The sequence below is a fragment of the Oryzias latipes genome, chromosome 20, assembly GCF_002234675.1.
Source record: "Oryzias latipes chromosome 20, ASM223467v1".
Classification (NCBI taxonomy): Eukaryota; Metazoa; Chordata; class Actinopteri; order Beloniformes; family Adrianichthyidae; genus Oryzias; species Oryzias latipes.
The window spans coordinates 25195764-25217362 of record NC_019878.2 but is presented as its reverse complement, the minus strand read 5'-3'; the positions used below and the strand labels follow the sequence as shown (position 1 = coordinate 25217362).

Genomic DNA, 21599 nt, shown 5'->3' with positions numbered 1-21599 from the left:
ATTTACCCACAGCAATCAGGATTTCTGTCACACAACAGCAAGAATTACCACTAAAGTAAAGTCTGTTAGATATTATGAACACAATCATTTACATCAATAGAAGAATTATTGTTCTTTGACATGAAACCATCCATAGTTCATCCTTGGGTTTGGGTCATAACATGGTCTTTAGCACAAACTATCACTGAAAAAGTCATCGTGTCAGCATTTGGCTCGAATAAGTGACCTGGGTTATTTAAAGCTGACCTGGGCTAAAAGGTTTGGTTTGCTCCAGAACAACCAGAGGAGCTGCGCCAACGGCGTCCAGCCTCACAAAGCAGGAAACCCACGAAAAGGAGACAAAGTTCCAGAAACATCGGTTTTATTAGTCGGCTGGCTCTTTTGTTGGAGGCAAACAAAGCGGCTGTTTGCACAGCCGCCGCGGCTAGCTTAGCCCCATCCTCTGACCCTGCGCCATTTAGCCCACAGACGCACACGAACCGCGGACAGGCACGGTCCAAGCCGCCACCGGCACGTCGTTTAACGGACAGTAAACAAGCCGTTTCCGCAGGAGCTAAACTTACCTCCGGCTGGCGAAGCCCCAAAGGAGGCTGGGACCGACGCGAGGTCTGTTGGTTGTCATGCTAGCCCGGAGCTAACGCTAGCTAGCTTCCTTTAAAGACCGCTGAGGGGGGAGAAAGATCCCGGAAACGCTTAGAACGGAGCCACAAACGTCTGCGAAGGCGGCGTCTGGACTAAAAAGAGGCCAAACGTGTCGTTGGAGGTAGAAATAAAAAAAGCAGAAGAGCAGTTCCGGTGGGTAACTTCGACCAGAGGAGGAAAGGTCCAAACTGACCAGCAAACCTGTTTACAGGACAATTCTGATTGGATGACGGCTTCAACCAATCACAAGCCGACATTTCGAGCTGAGCTCGGCTGCCCCGCCCACTCAGCCACACCAATGAGGACAGAAATAAAGCATAAACATACTTTCACAGATAAACAAAGAGATCATTTTAATATGACATAATCTATTTTAGACATTTGCATTTATTTCTGCTGCCTTTGTGTTTGTTATCGTGTCTGGCTCCCAGAACCACCTCTGCTTCATGGTAGTGTTGTTGCAGGGCGGCTCCTGCTGGCTCCTCTGGTGCTCATCAGATGCTGCTGCATGCTGGAAACATGTGGAGTCTGTGACGCTTTGCTATGGCTTCCCTTTGATCGTCCACACGCTGCCAAACCCGCCCAGAGGCTGCAGCAGGATGCAGCAGGATGCAGCCTTTTCTGCGCTCTTCCAGCGAGGTGATCTGCATGCATATTCACACAACTCACTGCAGTTGCACATAGTCAATATAATGACATATACACAGATCTTCAAGAAACACAACCAGAGTTTGTTGCTTCTGTTGTCAAACTCTTCTTCTGCAGTAAGTGGAGGTAAATTCTTCCAAATAGACAGTTTCCAGTCTGATCATCTAGAGGGCAGTGGAGACCCGTGAAAGGACTTGTGGGTCTGTGGGAATTACCATGCATGCTGCAGACTGCTCACCTCACCATCTCCTTCCTTCTGAGGCTGAAGCTGCACAACTGAGCCAGTCATAAACATGTGTGCTCTTGCATATGGCTTACAAAATATAAAACAATATGTAATTAGTTTTTACGTCTTCTTTTCTAAAGAGCAAATGTTTCCCACAAGCAGCAGAGACGTGATGAGAAGGGGAGTATGTGTGCAGAGGGACTCTGGAGGAGAGTTAGTCAGGCATCAACGTTCGTTTGCTCCCCTGAAAAACAATTTGGGCCATCTGCCGACAGCAGTTCCCATGAAGGATGTTGCTTCATTGTTCCTCACAGCAGGGGCTGAAATTGAAAAGTAGATCACCTTTCACAGCAGCTATCAGTGCAGTCATATTTTAGAGTGACAACTGTCACCACAGAACGTTTGTAAATGTCTTTCTGTGACAGAAAAGTGTCCTTTTTCCACACATTCAGTGAAATATCTTCTGTTCTGATACACGTTTGCTGTCCTTCTGCCACGTTTTTCCCCTTCAACGTGTCACCTTGATGGGGTGTCGCTGCAGCGGCATCACCACATCCAGCATTCAGCCTCTGACAGAAGCATTTGTTTGGCCAGGGCTCACCCTCTTCCTAGGTCTCTGCTCCAGATCTCTCTGGAAGCGGCCAAACTCCCTCCAGTCATGATGCTGCTCAGCAGTTTCCATAGCAGCGAGGGATTCACGCCCAGCATATCAACAGCCCTGCAGAGCGCGGCGGTAATCAAGATTACATCCAGACTTGATGGGCACCCTTGACAAAGAAAGTCCCGGCTCTTGGACAGAAAGATGGAGCAGCATCTGCTCAGACTCATCGTGGACATGTCACTTTTAAATCACCCACAGGTTCTGGACAGAAGGTTAGAGGATGAGCTGACATTACCAGGAGATATTACACTGGGCGCCTCATAAAGAAGCATTCTCCCAGAAAAACGGCCACATTAAGGAGCTTTAGCCTGTAAAAAAAAAAAGAAAAAAAAATCAATGATGCTGTTGAAACTGACAGGATCTGCTGCCACTGTAAGACACACAAAGCAGGGATGGTGTTTCCGGCACCTGAATGCTCTCCAGAGAAAAAACCGCTGTTCCACAGACACTATTTTATAACATCAGTCAGACTCGATGAGGGTTCTCAGTCATCCAAGTCAGTGGCTCCCATCCACCGGTACCGGTCTGTAGGACCGTTCAAGAACCGGGCCGCAGTTTATTTATTCTATGGTTGTGAAAGAAGTTTTATTTTGAAAAACTACTGAATTTTCTCAACCGCATCAGTCTCATTCATGATGCATGTCAAGTCTCTTAGTAGTGTGTGGAACATCCATCCACTACTTTCTTGAAGCAGCCGCTAAATGCAAACCTCCAAGCTAGCAGAGTTCACAAAAAACAAACGTATTTGGAAAGTTTCTATTGGCAGAGAAAAGGAAACAGAAGAAGAAACTTCCACTTCAAAATAAAAGCTGCATTTAGCAGGAGTCTTTACTCCAAATATGGGTTTATGGTGACAGTTGTCCCCACAGACCATAATAATAATGCAGAACATTCAGCAACTGTCTAATGTTACGAGGATGCTGCTAATAAAGTTGTCCAAACAGTGGATTCATGTGTATGACTTTATTTAGAAAATACCCGTGTTAGTGGCAGTTTTTTCTATTTATCCATCGCACCTCAAAAGTCGGCGTTTGATTTGTAGCTTCCACTCTGACAGTTATGGGTTAAATTTAAAATATATGTCATATTTCAATGCATGAAATCTAGAGAACAAAGAAAGTTTGAAGCAACTGCAGATATTTTAAAACGTGGTCGCACACTTCAGCGTCCATCCATGAACATGTAGCCTGACAGTAAACCGATCCGAGGCCTGAAAAAGGTCAGGCAGCAGCGATTAAGGTGATGTTCTCTATAAGTTTAGTCACGCCATCTGGACTTCTGTCTTCTTCTTGTCTTCATCAGCATCGATGAAGCCACTTGTATTAGTGAAATCCTAATAGCAATCATCACCTGGGATTTAGTGTTTGTGAGACCCAACGTGCAGCTTTGACCTTTTGTTAGAACGTGCAGCCTTTACATTCTGAGCTTTATTGAGGCTAACATCCCCAGAAGTCCTCGTCTGGATGCAGGAACCAGCTGCAACAAGCCTCCGGTTGAATTCCCCACCAACTCAATGACTGCATGCAGATGGACATGACGGCCCAACGGGCTCTGGTTCATGGTTTCTGTGTTTTTCTGGAAGAACTCCCCGAGTCTGTCTTCAGTTGTTGACAGAAGTTTTTGTTCCCTTAATGTTTGACAATAATCCCACCTATGGTTAGTTTGGACCCAATATTCAGCCTGTGAGGATCCTCACATTTGTGCAGCAGGATTTTCTGCATCCTCTGCACTGACCTCGTCATGTTTGCAGCTTTTAAAGAGTCTGTGACTGAAAGTGGTAAAAACTTCCAAAAACTGACTTTGCTCAGAGTTGTTGGTCCCAGCAGCCGAGCGGAGAGCAGCAGCTCTCAGGCTGAAACCTGGAAGCACTTGTTAAGAGAAGTAGAAGTTCTTCAGAGGCATTCCCTCTTGCCCCCACAAATCTGTTTACCCTGAGACTCCAAGCCCCCCCCCCGCAAAGTCCTGACCCTCACTCTTGCTGTTCCTTGGGAAAGAAGTATTGAGTTGTTGCTGAAATGAAAAGGACCCCCACCACCTTCTTGTTTACCTGCAGCCCTCAGTCCTGACAGACGAAGAGGCAGAATTCTGCGATGGTGGGAGTTAACTCCCATGCCCCCCTTCTCCCGGTCACATTAAAGGAAGCCTTCTTCTTTTTGCCTGAGCGGCGTCCTCCTCCTCCTCCTCCTCCTAGGAAACCTGCTCTTTGAGCTACAGGCTGCTCCATGCGGCGCGTTTCATTGTACCGTCTCCACAGCTTCAGGAGGGTCTGTGGGACCTCGTCCTTTCAGGCATGAACGCTTCCATGAGGGGCTCAGCGGGGGCTCGCCCCTCCATCCAGCTTAATAATAGCCCTTGACGACGCACGCTGGGATGCAGTAATGGTTGAATAAAAGAAGATCACCTAGAAGGGAGGTGAGATTCCGTTGAGCACATTATAACGCTCCACTAACGAGCTGCTCATAATCAGCATTACCGCCACCTTAGCGGTAAATGGTCACACGCCAGGAGCGGCTCTCATTCACGCCGCCAGGAGCCAGGCGCCGCTGCTCCACATCTGGATGATCAGCCATCCAGACAGAAAGCCCCCGTTCCCCTGTTGGCCTTTGGTTCTGACAGCGTGAAGTATGGGCGATGTGATACAACCCAGTCTCATCCTAAAATGTGTAGTAGCTACATTTGTCCACATGAAAATGCGTGAGAGTTTTACAAAAACGCCCCCTAAACTGTGAGGCGGATACGTTTCATTTTTCTATTCATTTTCTACAAGTCTTCTCAGGATCACGTGACTTTGGAGGTTTGGCCTGCCGTGAGCAAAAAACATGGCGGATGCACGTTCATTTTTCGGTGGAATATCCCATAAAACAAGATATTTTGAGGACTAATTTTTATTTTGACAACATTTCTAGTGAGAAATATACCATTTTCTTTTAAAATGTGCTTTCATGTTGGACATACAGTTTGTAGTTTGCTTGTTTCGTTCAACTTTTTCTCCCAAAGGCTCTGTGTTACGTTGGAGAAACACGTTAACTTTCATTCATATCTGCAGACGTGCGCGTGGGTCACGTGACTTATATGTTTCTCTTTTTTTCCGCAGAAAATTGTAAAATATGAGTGAATATGGACTGATTTATTTTTGAAAACATTTCTAGCAGTATATATCCCCTTTATTTTCATAATATCCATTCATTGCAGACATGCAGTTCGTAGTTTGTTTGTTACGTTCAACTTTTCCTCAAGGATCTGAACGCGTCTGATCTTTTCCATAAATATATGCAGGCTGACGTGGGTCACGTGACGTGCCTTTCTCTTTTTTTCCTGTGGAAAATCTCGTAAAAAGGTACGTTGCGATTTATTAATTTCTTTTATTTACATTTCTAGGGACCCGTGTATAGGTTTTCTCGTTCCGTGTTGCTGTTGCGGCGATTAGGCTTTGATTGACATGTGACAACAAACCGGAAAAATGTTGAGTTCAGGGACTGACCAAAGAGTTCTTTAAATTGATTTTTCTGCATTTTAATTTATTTACACTACGAGTCTAATGGTGTGTGATAAAAAAAACCTATAAATATTATGATAAATGAGATGAAACAATTATTTTGATGGAGTTTATAAAATATTAGCATCTATTATATTCTTTTTTCTTTAACTGTCAATTTTTTTGACGTATCTCATATATTATAGTATTACAATGAAGTGCTCTAATTTATCTGTTAAAAAAGGTTTCATCACTGTTTCCTGTAGTAATTCTCAATAAAGTTTTAAATAGGATATATTAAATAGGATATATTATCTAAAGTAATCAGGCTTTTAAGCCTTCAATTTGCCCCAATTGACATGAAGTGCGCATTTCGAAAAGCCAGTGAACGCAGCGTCATACGGGCACCCCCACCCCACTCCCCCGGAAACCCCCGGATGAACCCGCAGGAAGGCGCGCGGCTGAAGAACTCTTGGACAGCTGGAAGGTGGGCGATGCTTTGAACTTTTCTCTGTAGAAATGTAATGTTTAGATTTGGGAAACCAGAGATGGGTTTTTAGTAAAAACGTGTTGGCTGTTTAGGATTAACGTTGAATGACGAGGCGTTTTTCCATCTTAAATTTAAAAGGCCGCAGCATCACGGTGAAGGCCTCTTCTGTATAGAGGACGGGGGCGGAAACGTCACGTGGTCTCCGCAGAGGTAAGTTTCCTTTTGGGTCATTTAGCCAGAAACGGGGGTCTGCAGCCCTTTAAACAGCTAAGAGCCTTTCTAATGTCTCACTGTGCAGAACTCAGTAGGACACACAAGGTGTCTCTTCAGCGTTTAGAAAATCAAACACTCATTTGCATTTATGTTATTTTGGAAACTGGATAACTACTGGGGTTTACAAAGGCTTTTTTTTACACATTGTAGATTTTATGTTGTTAGTACATCTCAGCCAGTATTTCTTTAAAGGCCTATATCATGCAATATCAACTTTTTAAAATTTTAAAGTGTATTATAATGTTAATTCCTCACAAAACTTAATCCACAGCAGTATTTTGATCCATTCACGCATCTCTCAACATTCCTCTGAAACCCTCTGAGCACCAGCCCCTCCCAATTCACAATAAGAGGGTCCTCACATTGTGACGTCATCATAAGTGAGGAGCAGCCTCTTCCAGGAAGAGCCTGTGCAGCTAAACCGCCTCCAGGCTAACAGACACCCCCACTTCCTCAATGGAGCTAGCGGTGATCAGCAAAATGCTTTCATTACACAATATGCACATCCATCTTTGCAAAAGTTTGGATGGAAGAAACGCAGAAACGCTGCCGACGCCGACTCTAGGTTGATGTCATGAAATAGGCGACACCCACAAGAAGAGAAAGGCGGAGCCTCAGAGATCGAGGAAATAGTTTATTCTAAATGGCTAGCATGGTGTAGGCCCTCTAAATTGTGCGTATTGACCTCAAATTGATTTTTTGTGGTACGTTGTCAGGTTTAAAAAAATTGGTCATAAATGCTGGAATTTCTTAAAATATTGTGCATTACCGCTTGATAGATTATTGAAGCATTATGGGTACTGTAGTCAGGAGCCTGGCACAGTAATACTTTGCTTCAACTGTTGAGTAGATCACCAAGTTGAGTAAAGTTTGACTTATCTGACTGTTTTGTTTTGCGTGATGCACTGTGTCGTCTGAAAAATAGGATATTTGTTTGAATTAAAAACATTTTTATTTTTTGTCGGAGAACCGCAAAGGAGGGGTCAAGGAGCCACTTGTGGCTGTGGAGCCTCAGGCTGCAGACCCCTGGTCTAAACAATTATGGCTGATTTGGCTGACCACATTTATTTATCCTAGCGTTGTCAACAAAGTTAAAGAGCCGCTCCAATGGAAGTCACGTTTTTAAGATCAAACATTTTTCTCATTATTGAGAACATTAACAAAAATATAAACATATACAGAATAATATAAGATTAAAACTGTTTCTGAGTATTTATTCAAATCTCGATGGATCAGGAGAAGATGAAACTCATTGTCTCAAAAAGCTCTTAGTTGTGACGCTCTAACTGCCATGAATGGGCCAAAGTCTCTACTCCGCTCCAATTCTGATGCATCCACTTGCAGACAAAAACCAGTAGATCCATTAATGTCCTGAGTTCCCTTGTCTGAGCTGGTATCTGGCTCAAAAGTGTACACATGGATAGCTCCAATGTTGCTCATTGATTTTTTTTTTTTGCTATGCTAATGTCGGCTAGGGCTTGTGAGGTGCTATAAGCTAGCGGGAGAGAGAATCAACAAACGGTTTATGGGAAATTAGCAGAGGCAAACATCTGCACCACAGCTCTGAGGTGAAATTCTTATGAGCTGCTGTGCTGCAGAAAAATGTCTTTAAAAACAAAATGATCGTAATTAAAAAAAACACTGGGAACGATTTTATAATAGCTAAAAATTCTGTTAGAAAGTCTGATTCCTGATTCTTGTATGTGTGTATGTATATACATAAAAGAACCTCGTGTTTTTTTCCCTTTCCTCTTTCAGACGGGTCAGTTATTTGGAGACAACATGCACAAATAGTTCCTGGACTGATTTTCTGCTAACTTTGAGATGGAGAGGCTGTCAGGTTCATCTGTTTCAGTGTCCTGCATGCTCTCCCTCCATACTGGCTGTAGCAGTGGATGGAACTTGCAAAATGTACTGTTTTGAGAGCCAACTGGGGTGTGTAAAAAATTTTTCCACCTACATTTTTGATGGTATAAATGTTTTTCTTATGTAAACTTTTCTGTTCTTTTAGGCTCAGTGGTTATTTTGAAGATGCGTTTCTGACCAAAAACACTGTGGAGACCTCCTTTGTGAACTGCATTCATGGGGCAATAGAACATGTAAAGCTATTTTAATGTCTTCTTCCTTAAGAAAATGAACACGCCTGCCTATATGTCTTAATGTATTTTGTGTCATATCATCATGTTTATGTACAATATTCATTTGTTTTGATAGAATCCTGGAGATGTGGAGCAGGAAAGTTTGTGGCAGCACCAGAGTCCTCCAACAAGTCTTCTGGCAAAGTAAATGAGGAAGGATCGCAGTCTGCCATCGTGGAGTTTTGCTGAAAGGACTGAACACGTTCCATCCATGCATCCATCTTCTTCCATTCATCCAGAACCAGGTTGTGAGGGCAGCAGTCTTAGCAAAGATGCCCAGACTTCCCTCTCCTCCAGCTCCTCTTGGGGGACCCCGGGGCCAGCTGAGAGACGTAGTCTCCCCAGCGTGTCCTGGGTCTTCCTTAGGGCCTCTGCCCAGTGAAACATGCATGGAACCCCCCCCCAGGGAGGCGTCCTCCTCTGGATGTAGAGTGGAAGCGGCTCCACTCAGAGCTCTCTCCAGGTGAGCGAGCTTCCTGAACCTGTTCCGTTGAGATATTTTCATGAACCCCTTCTATTTGCAGAAACGGCTTTCTCCACAGACCTTGCAGTTCTTCTGCTCTGATGTAGTCTACGAGTTCTGATTGCATTTGGAGAAGGTTGGTTTTCCGTGTCCTGAGAGGCAGGACCTGTTGAACATGTGTCCTTTTCAAGTTCACTCTTGGATGTGTGAGGTAATAATTATCAACGGCTTATTTCTCATTATTCCTGTTGGAGTTTTTTTCTAATCCCTTATGTTTCAAAAGTTTGCAAACATACATTTTGGTTGAAATGATGAGGATCCGAGGATGAAATCAAGAAGGGACAACTTCAGGGAAAGGGACTGAACCGACTGAACAGCTTCCTCTCTTCAGCAGACACATCTTCCGAGTACATATGTGTCAAAAACTGGTAAATACTCATTGAAGATGCATCCTTTTTGTGTAATTTGTTTTCTCAGTTTAATACATTTTGATCCTTTCATTCTGCACAGACATCCTCGCCGTTCAGGCCGGTGGCTGGAACAAGCGGAAGTCAGAAAAGCTGGAGCAGACGTTACCAGAATGATACCTCCAGGTAAAGACTGTGGTAATGTTGTAGATAAATGTTGGCTTGTTTCTTTCATGTTACTCTCATGCTGTTGATGTGGAATATCTCTTGATTTCTTCAGTATTATTAATACATTAATCTCTTCCCACAAGGACCAATCAAAATGACCCAGAGAAAAATACTGAAGGGCTTTGTCTGAGCATCAGGAAAACAAGAATCAGCATATGGTAAAAATCTTTTGTAACCCTTGTGCTATCTTAGATGACCCCCCCCCCCCTTCCATTGAGGTGTTCTCCCTACCATGACAAAGGTGGATAAAGGTGAAAAGATTTCATGTAATCCATGGACACCAGTGAAGATCACAAATCATTGAAGAAAAAAGGTTCAGAGCACTGTCTAGTGGGTCTAGATGACCCAACTCCCAATGGTAAAGTGCCTAGGATAGCACAAGGGTTACACTTTCTAAAGTTGTTGCATAACTGATCAAGCATGATGTGATGGATTGCAGGTTATGGTGCCATGGTAAAGAACTAAAGGCTCTAGGATGTCATGCTGCTGACCAGACTGTGGTTGGTGAAGTCCAGCAGCAGTGCGGGTCCTTGAAGTGTGGTTGAAGAGCTCTTCTCCCAGCTTTTGGAAGGTTCTGCCCCGCAAAGCCAGGAGGTTTCTCTTTGTGATCTGCATGGATGTCCAGGGCTTGTGGCATTTATGTGTTTTCCTCTTCATTTCATTCTCAGGCAGCACAGAGGCCTTGATGGAGAGAGAACATGAGGGACTAATTGTCTGCTGAGGAGGAGACTTTCTGCAGTTCAAGCCCCAGCTCCACCCCTAAAAAAGGCTTATAAGAAGGAAAACCTCATTTCAACTTTGTACCAATAAATAAATGACTTTTAATTGAAATGAGAGATTTTTTTTCTGCACCGCACCAATGAAGGTTTTTTCAACCTAAATTTCAACAATTACATTATTTTTTTAACCTCCGTTCAAGTTTCTACAACACTAGCTAAACATTTCAGTGCTCACACCTGTGCTGAAGACACTTCTCATTTTATCTCAAACGTTTGGCCTTTGATTTGTATGTCCAACACCTTAGAATGAAACACTGACCTATTAAACTCATATAATGTGCTATGCATCTCCAAATCCTTTGTCAGGGTACAGACTACATTTTAATTGAGCAAGACTGAAGTAAAATGTAGCAAAATGACAATGAGTTATCTTAAATTAGGGGTAAATGACATGAGAAATTAAGAATATTAGAAGTGTGGAGTGATATGTGTATCAGTATGTTAGCTGCAGGAAGGGGGCTGTCCTTGACACGTCCCTTTACTCAGACAGGATGACAGGTAGGAAAGGGGGTAGCCGATGATCTGCTCCAGTATCTTCAGCACTGAAGCTTCTGCTGCTCTTCTTCAGTTTGATCTGAGAGCCAGACCATGATGCAGTTGGACTGGCTGAGCGGTAGGTTGCCAGCAGCTTCAGACGTGCTGATGTGCCTTGTTGATAACGTCCTGGATGTTAGGAAACCAAGTTAGATCAGCTGAGATGGGGATGCCCAGGAAAGGGAAGCTGTGAACCCTCCTCTATGCCTACTAAAGTCCAAGATGACTTTCATGGTCTTTTATTTGCCGATCAGCCTTACACTATACAGTTTCCGCACTTGTCTACAAAGTTCACCTCAGTGACCTTTCATAAGTCTTTGTTATTGGCAAGTTAATTACTTATATCCAAGACATGGAGATGTGGGTCCAGTATGAGCAGGATTTGGGAAATGGCAGTTGCCAAGAACTCACATGAAGTTTCAAGGTTTTTGCCTTTATTTGGAGGAAAAAAAGTTGTTGTCCTTTGTTTGTTGTGCAGAATTGCAAACCTAGAAAGAAATCAACTTGAAAGAATTTATATAAATGTATTTGCCCTTCTTTTGACCCTTCTACATCATGAATATTTGGTGGCTGTTGCTTGGCGACTGTGAGATCTCTCCATAGGATTGACATGGGCTGGGCCTCTCAATGACCTTGATATGATTGTTCTTCAGCCATTCCTTGGTTGCCTTGGCTGTAAGTTCTAGGTCACTAACCTGTTGGAAGACCCATCCATGACTGATTTGAAGGGTCCTGACTTAAGGAGGGTAGGAAGTTCTCACTCAAGATTTTCCATTAATGGCTCCATCAACGTGGTGACGTAGCTCTGTGCAGAAAAATAGCCACAAAGCATAATGCTTCCACCTCCATGTTTGACAGTGGGGAAGCTGTTCTTGGGGTCATAGGTAGCAATTCTCTTCCTCCAAACCCAATGGTTGAGTCGATGCCAAAGAGCTCAGTTTTGAGCCAAACATTCCATTATGCAGAATAAAATGATAAAGCAAACCCTATTTTTCAGTGTGTGATTTTCATTTTTTCATAAATCTTAGGACAATTTAGATGATAAAAGTAACAAATATATGAAAACAGTATAATACAGTAAATATGTAAATATTTGATGTGATGAACAATGTTTATCTGATTTAGACCCAACATGAAATATTTTTTGACACACACAAATCAAGTTGTGTTATCTAATGCTCGTAATTTAGACACAAATGATAGAAATGTTAGGTTTATATGCCAAAGAGGCCATGTGAAAATTTTAGTGCAAATACGCATGCGTGCGCGCCGTGCACATAAAGCCACCCCACCCCCACGTGTCCGCGCGCCGGTCGGTGGGTGTTGGGCGTCAATAAAGGTAATCTGGTTGTCGCGCTTTCTGCATCTCTGCGCGAGCTAAAGAAGTCTCAAAGGTAAGAAATGTAAACACAAGAGGCATTAATGAAAATACTTTATGATCATCTGAAAGTATTTTCATCTGACAGATGAATGCAGCTGTTGTTGTTATTACTGTGTGACGGAGGAGCGGTGCTGAAAAATACGGCCTCCATCGAGAGACTGAACGTAACACGACTGCAGGGTACTATGATCATCATAGAAACATGTATTAATTATTTGTTTCGACTGTATAGTTATTGTGGTCGAGCAGAGGAAGGGAGGTTTGTGAGAATCGGGGTTACATTAGCTAATGATTATGGCAGCGCTCGCGCCACCGCCGGTTTCCCGGCAAAAAAAGGAACAGTAATTTCCTGATATATTAAAGTGTTATGATTGACCTATTTAGGGGTTTTCTCCAAATTTACACAAAAAACGTTGTAACAACGATCATCTGGACTTGGTTTTGTAAATATTTTAAAACAGTCTCTGTCTCAGAGACCTGGACTGACTGACTCCTCCCCCTCACGTTCCAAACAGGAAGTACAAGGAGCCAAAATCCTATAGACTTCTAAAGAGAAACAAACAGCTGTCAGTCAGCCATTCTATGGGTCAGATTAACCATTCTTGTTGTGATACCCTTTTAAACAGGTTTTTGCTAATTCCAGTTATTTGTTTTACAAAACTGTTTCTTTATCACAAGTTATTCAAATTATAGACTGACCAACAGATGCCTCAGTAATAGCATGTGCCACCTTGAATGTTTGTTTGACAAATTCCACCAAGCTCACTTTCAGTGGAAGCAGTGTGGACTTTCAACAGCTTACTCCTGATTGGCGACAGTAGTTGCCATAGAAACGTTGACTCAGATCAATCACTGTCAACTGGCTCCAACGTGGTGACGTCGTTATCACAGAGAAACGACGACAGAATTGACTTTGTTATGAGGATCTGGAAGTAAATGGGTGACGTCACACTCGCTCAAACCTTTTCTCTGATCCAGTCAAACTGCTTTTTTACCAGTTTTATTCCAGAAATCATTTTTGGATAAGAGGAAAGACATCTTCAGCTCAAAACCAAGTCTTCATGACCTTTTTTTATAACTTTTCTTTTTAAAATTCAGAACTAATAACCTGCACATTCTTACAAAACTGTTAGACTTCAATTGCTACCTTAATTTAATTGTAAAACTAACAACCATTGTCATTAATATGGCAATATTTTCCCCAAATCTTATCAGAATGGGGAACTGGAGACATAAAAATTCTGCTTTTCCTATTTTCAGCTGACTCTGCCACGAGGCTCGACAACTTCTTGCATCAACTGTGATCGCTGTGGCCGCCAAAACATCCAAATGTAAGGCGGGCTACAAAGATTTCAGGCCAAAAGAGAACGCCTCACATGTGATGAAGTGTCTGTATTGGTATGTATTTACCATCTGTGACTCAGAGTCATTAACCAATTGTCGATCTGTTCACAGTGTTATATGATAATTTAAATTTTGACGATGACGATACAAAAATTGCTGCCAAACCTGCCAAAAAGTCCCGCCTCTTACCACACACATGTTGTGCCCCCTAAGTTGCCCTAAGTTCCCTGATCAAGCACAAACGTGCTTTGCCTGGATGAAGGCCTTGTATCAGGTATACTGGTAATAATAATTTTACATTCACCTCAGTCTGTTGTTTTAACTCATTATTCATGGAAGCTTGATGACATGACTTCAATGTGCATGAACTCTAGTTTAATTAGAAACTTTCATTTGTGAACCGTCAGCAGATCTGGTCATGTCTCACCAAAACAACCACACTAATCATTTCATCATTTTCATCCATTAAGGTTGGAAAAACCAGCAGCCTTCCAGTGCTTCAGCCGTCCAACCATCAACCGTTTCAGACATCCATCCTCTCACCACTTCAGCCCCACAGCCGTCCACCAGTGTGCCAACTTCTGACATTTTACTATCCTGGTACAATCTTATTTTTCTGCACAGTTAGCAAAAATGATGTGTTTTTTAGATATTCCTGTGTTTTTTTATCCTCAACAAATGTTTCTCCAAAGAAATATGAAAATACAGAATTATTCATCTGGTGGTTATTTTTACACTTTTCCTCAAATCTTTAATAAGAAAGAAATAATTCAGTTCAAGTTTACTTGTGCTTTTCTTTTTAATGGGCATTACAGTTGATATAAAACATATAACATGCAATTAAAATGTTTTGTAGTTAAAAACATTTTACACACTATTAAAAGATTCTATAAAATATTATTTAAAAAGAATCCTTTCCAAGAAAATGTTGACTACCGTATATCTTCCCATAGTAGCCCTGGCGTTTATTCCATCACAGACAGAACAGTGATGGTTAATGGGTTTATTTTGCAGCAAAATATCATCAAAAAATGCAGACAAACACCAGCAGATGAACATTTCAGGATTTATTCAAACGATGAGAACATTGGATTGTGTTCTGATCAGCACTGGCTGTTGACGTTTCTTTTCTCCTTGAAGCATCAGCCTCCGTATCAAAAATCATGTTGGTTGTCATGAGGATCTCTTTCCTGGAGACACGCCCACCTTTCCGTCTTTGTGCAATAATTCATGTTCAAACCAGTTCTTCTAAGTTGTCGCTTTTCTTTGCATTTCCACCAGTAAAAAGTAATACGACAAAATACTTGCAGAATTTGTAAAGATTTGGATTTTGTATTATTAATTTGCCTTTTTTAGTCTTTTATTATAAAATAACTATGCATTATTACTTTATTTTAACTAACACATTTATCTTAGTTTACAGTAGTCCTCTTAAACATCTCTTAAACAAGTTTACACTTTTCATCTTTCAGAATGCAGCCGTGTGATTGGAGGAAAAGATTAATATGCAATAAGGACATTTAAAGAAAAAAGGAGCAGTTTTTATTTTACATTATTACTATTTTAAAGTAGAACTCTAACGTATATAAATGCTTTTTTATTAATTTGTTTGGCATATTTACTGTGTTAGAGTTCTGATGATTGTTTTGAGTGGTAAACGTTTTTATTTTATTTATGAAACCCAGATGGAGTTAATGGAGTGCTAGTCATGTTTTATGTTGTATATATTATTAATGAATTTATTTATTTATTTTGAAGTGCCTAATTGCAAGTAAAGAAGGCGGGGTTATGGTTAAAATACGTACGGACAATCCAGCAACGTGCCTCTTCAACATGAATTTCCATCAGCTTTTTTGCTTGGTCGCAAATAAATAAGTCCAAATAATCTTCTTTCTCTTTCGGCTTTTCCCATCAGGGGTCGCCACAGCGAATCATCCTTTTCCACCTCACTCTATCATGGACATCTTCTACCCTAACATTAGCCAACTTCATGTCCTCTGTTAAGACATCCATGTATCTCCTCTTTGGCCGTCCTCTTGCCCTCCTGCCAGGCAGCTCCATCTCCAACATCCTTCTACCAATATATCCACTGTCCCTCCTCTGAACATGTCCAAACCATCTCAGTCTGGCTTCTCTGACTTTGTCGCTAACACAGGCAACATGAGCCGTCCCTCTGATGTACTCGTTCCTTATCCTGTCTAACCTGGTCACTCCTAAGGAGAACCTCAACATCTTCATCTCCGCTACCTCCATCTCAGCCTCTTGTCTCTGTCTCACTGCTACCGTCTCTAACCCATAGAGCAGAGCTGGTCTCACCACTGTCTTGTACACCTTTCCTTTGAGTCTTGCTGGCACTCTTCTGTCACACAACACTCCTGACACTTTCCTCCAACCGCTCCAACCTGCCTGCACTCGCCTCTTCACCTCTTTTCCACACTCCCCATCACACTGAACTGTTGACCCCAAGTACTTAAACTCCTGCACCTTCTTCACCTCAGTCCCCTGTAACCTAACGCTTCTACCTTGATCCCTCTCGTTCAGACACATGTATTCTGTCTTACTATGACTGACCTTCATACCTCTTCTTTCCAGAGCAAACCTCCACCTCTCTAGCTGTTCCTCCACCTGCTCTCTACTCTCACTGCAGATTACAATGTCATCCGCAAACATCATTGTCCAGGGAGATTCCTGTCTTACCTCGTCTGTCAGCCTGTCCATCAGCATAGCAAACAAAAAAGGACTCAAAGCTGATCCTTGGTGTAGTCCCACCTCCACCTTGAACTCCTCTGTCTGACCTACAGCACATCTCACCACCGTCATACTTCTCTCATACATGTCCTGAACTACTCTGACATACTTCTCTGCCACTCCAGACGACCTCATACAGTACCACAGCTCCTCCCTCGGCACCCTGTCATACGCCTTCTCTAAATCTACGAACACACAATGCAGCTCCTTCTGACCTTCTCTGTACTTTTCCATCAACATTCTCAAAGCAAAAATGGCATCAGTGGTGCTCTTACGGGGCATGAAACCATACTGCTGCTCACAGATCTCCACCTTCTTCCTAAGCCTGGCTTCCACTACTCTTTCCCACAGCTTCATTGTGTGGCTCATCAACTTTATTCCTCTATAGTTGCTGCAGTTCTGCGTGTCACCCTTGTTCTTAAAGATCGGGACCAGAACGCTTCTCCTCCATTCCTCAGGCATCTTCTCACTCTCTAAAATCCTATTGAACAACCTCGTTAGAAATTCCACTGCTGTCTCTCCTAGGCACTTCCATACCTCCACAGGTAGGTCATCAGGACCAACGGCCTTTCCGCTCTTCATCCTTTTCAGAGCCTTCCTAACCTCATCCTTTCCAATCTCTGCTACTTCCTGCTCCACAACAACCACATCTTCCTCCCTTCTTTCCCTGTCATTTTCCACGTTCATCAGCTCCTCAAAATACTCCTTCCATCTTTTCTGTACACTCTCCTGGGTTGTTAGCACCTTTCCATCTCTGTCCTTAATCACCCTTACCTGTTGCACGTCCTTCCCATCTCTGTCTCTCTGTCTGGCTAGCCTGAACAAGTCCTTCTCTCCTTCCTTTGTGTCTAACCTGTCATATAGCTCATCGTAAGCTTTCTGTTTGGCCTTTGCCACCTCTCTCTTCACTCTACGCTGCGCTTCCTTGTACTCCTGTCTACCTTCCTCAGTCCTTTCTACATCCCACTTCCTTTTAGCCAACCTCTTCCTCTGGACGCATTCCTGTACTTCCTCATTCCACCACCAAGTCTCTTTACCGTCTTTCCTCTTTCCAGATGACACACCTAGCACCTTCCTACCTGTTTCCCTGATAATCTCTGCTGTAGTTTCCCAGTCATCTGGAAGCTCATCCTGACCACCCAGGACCTGTCTCAACTTCTGCCTAAATTCCTTACAAGTTTCTTCATTCTGTAGCTTCCACCACTTGGTCTTCTTTTCTGTTTTCCCTCTCTTCTTCTTCCTGACCTCCAGAGTCATCTTACACACCACCATGCGGTGCTGTCTGGCTACACTCTCTCCTACCACCACTTTGCAGTCATTAACCTCTCTCAAATGACCTCGTCTACATAGGATGTAGTCCACCTGAGTACTCCTACCTCCACTTCTGTATGTCACTCTATGTTCCTCTCTCTTCTGGAAGTAAGTGTTGACTACAGCCATTTCCATCCTCTTCGCAAAGTCCACCACCATCTGTCCCTCCAGATTCCTTTCCTTCACACCAAACCTGCCCATCACCTCCTCATCACCTCTGTTGCCCTCACCAACATGGCCATTAAAGTCTGCTCCAATAACAACTCTCTCTCCTCTGGGGATACTCTCTATGACCTCATCCAACTCACTCCAGAATCTCTCCTTCACTTCTAACTCACAGCCAACCTGTGGCGCATACCCACTGACTACATTCACCATCACCCCTTCGATTTCTAACTTTAGGCTCATCATCCTGTCTGAGACTCTTTTCACCTCTAGAACACTGTTTACAAACTCCCCCTTCAGAATCACTCCTACCCCGTTTCTCTTCCTATCAACACCATGATAGAACAGTTTGTATCCTCCTCCAATACTACGGGCCTTGCTGCCCTTCCACCTTGTCTCCTGCACACACAGTACATCTACCTTCCTTCTCTCCATCATGTCTGCCAGCTCTCTGCCTTTCCCTGTCATTGTGCCAACGTTAAGAGTCCCTATTCTCAAACCTATGTTCCTGCCTTTTCCCTTCTCTCTCTGGCAACGGACCCTTCTGCCTCCCCTCTTTCTTCCACCAACAGTAGTCAAATTTCCACCGACACCCTGTAGGTTAACAGCATCGGTGGCGGTCGTTGTTAACCCGGGCCTCGACCGATCCGGTATGTCTAAAGTGTTGTGGATGATTCGCATGGTTATTTTGGCAATTTTTACGCCGGATGCCCTTCCTGACGCAACCCTCTCTATTTATCCGGGCTTGGGACCGGCACAGAGGCAACTGGCTTGCAACCCCCGTGGCTAGAAATAAGTCCAAATAATAATCAGCCTAATTTGTTTTTTTGTTTATTTAAAATTATATAAATATTTTCTAATTTTGTCAATAAAAGGTCAAAAGGGGTAGATGATGGATGCATGTCCAAGTTTTATTATTCATGTTCTACAAGTTGTTAGATATTGATTATTTGATGCTTTTGTGCTATGCGTTAAAAATCAATGTAATATTGTAATTATTCATAAATATTTGAATAATACTAATATTTCCTACAAAGGATAATTGACACTAATCAAATTAAAAACAGTCGCCCTGTAAGCACTGAGTGAACAAACTGTAGCCCATCGTCTTCCATCACTGTTTGATTGAACCTTCTCTACTTTTCTTGCAGGGGGGGGGTCATGGCCTCTACGCTGGATCCCAAAAAAGAGACAAAAAAACCCCGACCTCAACCCCCACTCTTAGTCAGACATGTTTATTTTTTTATTTACAATAATAAATAATATACTATGTACATTTATTTTGTTTTACTTTTTTATACTTAGTTTCCTTATTTCCTATAATATTTATTAGTAGTTGTTGTTTGTTGATGTTATGTCCTCTTTTAGCCTCTTTTATGTTAAAATAGACGTAAATGATCCAGATGCTGATATTCTAATATATAGACAGATTTATGAATGAATTATTCTCAACAGAAGTTCAACGCTATTGTGGTAGCAGTTTGACTGTTTTACTGCAATCTGTCGTGCCTCACCCACTGTCCATCCCATAAAAAAGAACAATTCTACATCATTAACCTTTTTTTATTTTTATTCATAAATACAAAGTTAGAAATCATACCCCCCCCCCCCCATTTTTCTAACTTTATCAATGAGTTCAAACAAAACATGAACACAATAAGAAACTCTGACAATAAGAAAGCATTTAAAACATTCAATCTCTGCGTCAGTTTCAATGTTTTTGTGAAAAATTTCATAATAATCCCCTGGTTTGTTTCTTTCTTGTTGCTGTTGGGAATTGTTGTTTTGAATTGTTACAGTCAATAAAGTTTGTATAAAAAAACAACTGCAATCTGTCATGCGACATGAGACCTGCAAAACAAAAAGTTTGCATTAGTAATGGAAACATTAATTTCTGTAAAAAAATAAAAACCTGTTTGTCACTGGGCCTATTTTTAGAACTTAACCTTCCCGATAAACGTGGGACCAATCACAAAACCAGTTTAGAGCCAAACGTCTTTTTTTAATTATACAGTGTATTTCTAAACTCAACTAGTTGATGTTGAAAAAATACGCTTGCATGGACGTTACGACAGAGTACATCGGTCCCTAGAAATGTTATTAAACCTAAATATTAAACCTCAGACGATCTTATTTTACGAGATTTTTCCACAGGAAAAAAAAAGAAACTCGCGTCACATGACCCACGTCAGCCCACAGATATGATGGAAAAGATCAGACATCGTACACAGCATTTAGACTTGTAGTGTGAATACTTTAACATGTAAAAGATTATTGAATAAAAAAAATCGCTAAGTAAATTTAGAGAACTCTCCAGTCTGTTCCTGAACAACATTCTTCCGGTTTGTTGTCACATGTCAATCAAAGCCTGATCAACACAGCATGAAACCTATACACGGGTCCGTAAATGTAAATAAAAATAATTAATAAATAGCAACGTACCTTTTCACGAGATCTTCTATATGAAAAAAGAGAAACTCACGTCACGTCACGTGACCCACGTCAGCCCGCATATATTTATGGAAAAGATCAGACGCTTCAGATCCTTGAGGAAAAGTTGAACGAAACAAACAAACTACGAACTGCATGTCTGCAATGAATGGATATTATGAAAATAAAGGGGATATATACTGCTAGAAATGTTTTCAAAAATAAATTAGTCCACAATCACTCCTATTTTATGGCATTTTCTGCGGAAAAAAGAGAAACATATTAGTCACGTGACCTACGCGCACGTCTGCAGATATGAATGAAAGTTAACGTGTTTCTCCAACGTAACACAGAGCCTTTGGGAGAAAAAGTTGAACGAAACAAGCAAACTACAAACTGTATGTCCAACATGAAAGCATATTTTAAAAGAAAATGGTATATTTCTCACTAGAAATGTTGTCAAAATAAAAATTAGTCCTCAAAATATCTTGTTTTATGGGATATTCCACCGAAAAATGAACGTGCATCCGCCATGTTTTTTGCTCACGGCAGGCCAAACCTCCAAAGTCACGTGATCCTGAGAAGGCTAGAAGAAAATGAATAGAAAAATGAAACGTATCCGCCTCACAGTTTAGGGGGCGTTTTTGTAAAACTCTCACGCATTTTCATGTGGACAAATGTAGCTACTACACATTTTAGGATGAGACTGGGTTGTGTGATATCCCCGCGGCACATCGCCGTTTTCCATAACCGTCTCAGAGGTCAACGGCTGCAGTCAATAAAGCAGTTAACCTCTTAAAGAGGAGGAGGTGTCAGTGGGCTGCGCTCATGTGGCTAATGACCTTTGTAGGAGGGGACTGTCTGGCTGGCTCACAGTGTAATCTGCTGGATGTTGAGGGATGAAAGCGTTCCTGCTCTTCTTTCTGGGGGGGTCCCCGGCTGGCCCTGCAGCACAAGAGCGCCGCCTGTGATTTGTGTGACAGTCTGCCAGCTGATTTCTATGCTGCTCTCCCTGTAGCCTCTCAGTCACGGCAGCAGCAAAGTCAAATACATTTAGTTTGGGGGGGGCGGATGAATGTGTGGAAATGTGTCTGGTGTGACAATAACAAACGTCTTAAACTCACCTTCTTGAACAGGCGAGTCCCTCCGTCATAAAGTAGTGCAGAGTGAAAGCGATGCCCCCCTCCTGCTGATCCCTTCCTCCGTAAACATTTTTTTAGGGGTTTGGGGTTTGAAATCCTCTTTAATCCGTCCAT

General features: G+C 42.3%; 1 protein-coding gene and 2 long non-coding RNA genes across 19 annotated transcripts in view; 2 read left to right on the top strand and 1 right to left on the bottom strand.

Annotated features, from left to right (window-relative positions):
* The window catches only part of LOC101155065 (enhancer of polycomb homolog 1), a 31314-nt gene extending 30456 nt beyond the window's left edge, over positions 1-858 (bottom strand). For all 6 annotated transcript variants that reach the window (XM_023950070.1, XM_023950071.1, XM_023950072.1 and 3 more), the window contains exon 1: positions 564-858. The gene's annotated coding sequence lies outside the window, so the exon portion shown is untranslated. The remainder of the gene's footprint in view (positions 1-563) is intronic.
* Positions 859-5042: 4184 nt separating this feature from the next.
* On the top strand, positions 5043-10482 carry LOC105356719. Of its 10 annotated transcripts, none has more exons than XR_002872366.1 (10): positions 5043-5082; positions 6034-6139; positions 6281-6352; positions 8174-8350; positions 8427-8514; positions 8630-9227; positions 9300-9444; positions 9527-9609; positions 9735-9809; positions 10091-10482. It is a non-coding gene; the product is annotated as an uncharacterized LOC105356719 (long non-coding RNA). The 10 variants fall into 10 exon arrangements; XR_002872365.1 differs by lacking the exon at positions 5043-5082 and adding an exon at positions 5317-5514; XR_002872364.1 differs by lacking the exon at positions 5043-5082 and adding an exon at positions 5317-5514 and having other exon boundaries at positions 6018-6139.
* A 441-nt stretch (positions 10483-10923) lies between these two features.
* On the top strand, positions 10924-19193 carry LOC111946659. 3 transcript variants are annotated; one of them, XR_002872375.1, is made up of 5 exons: positions 10924-12358; positions 12431-12525; positions 13606-13743; positions 14160-14289; positions 19065-19193. It is a non-coding gene; the product is annotated as an uncharacterized LOC111946659 (long non-coding RNA). The 3 variants fall into 3 exon arrangements; XR_002872374.1 differs by lacking the exon at positions 12431-12525 and having other exon boundaries at positions 10926-12358; XR_002872373.1 differs by lacking the exons at positions 10924-12358; positions 12431-12525 and having other exon boundaries at positions 12535-13743.
* Positions 19194-21599: the final 2406 nt, after the last annotated feature.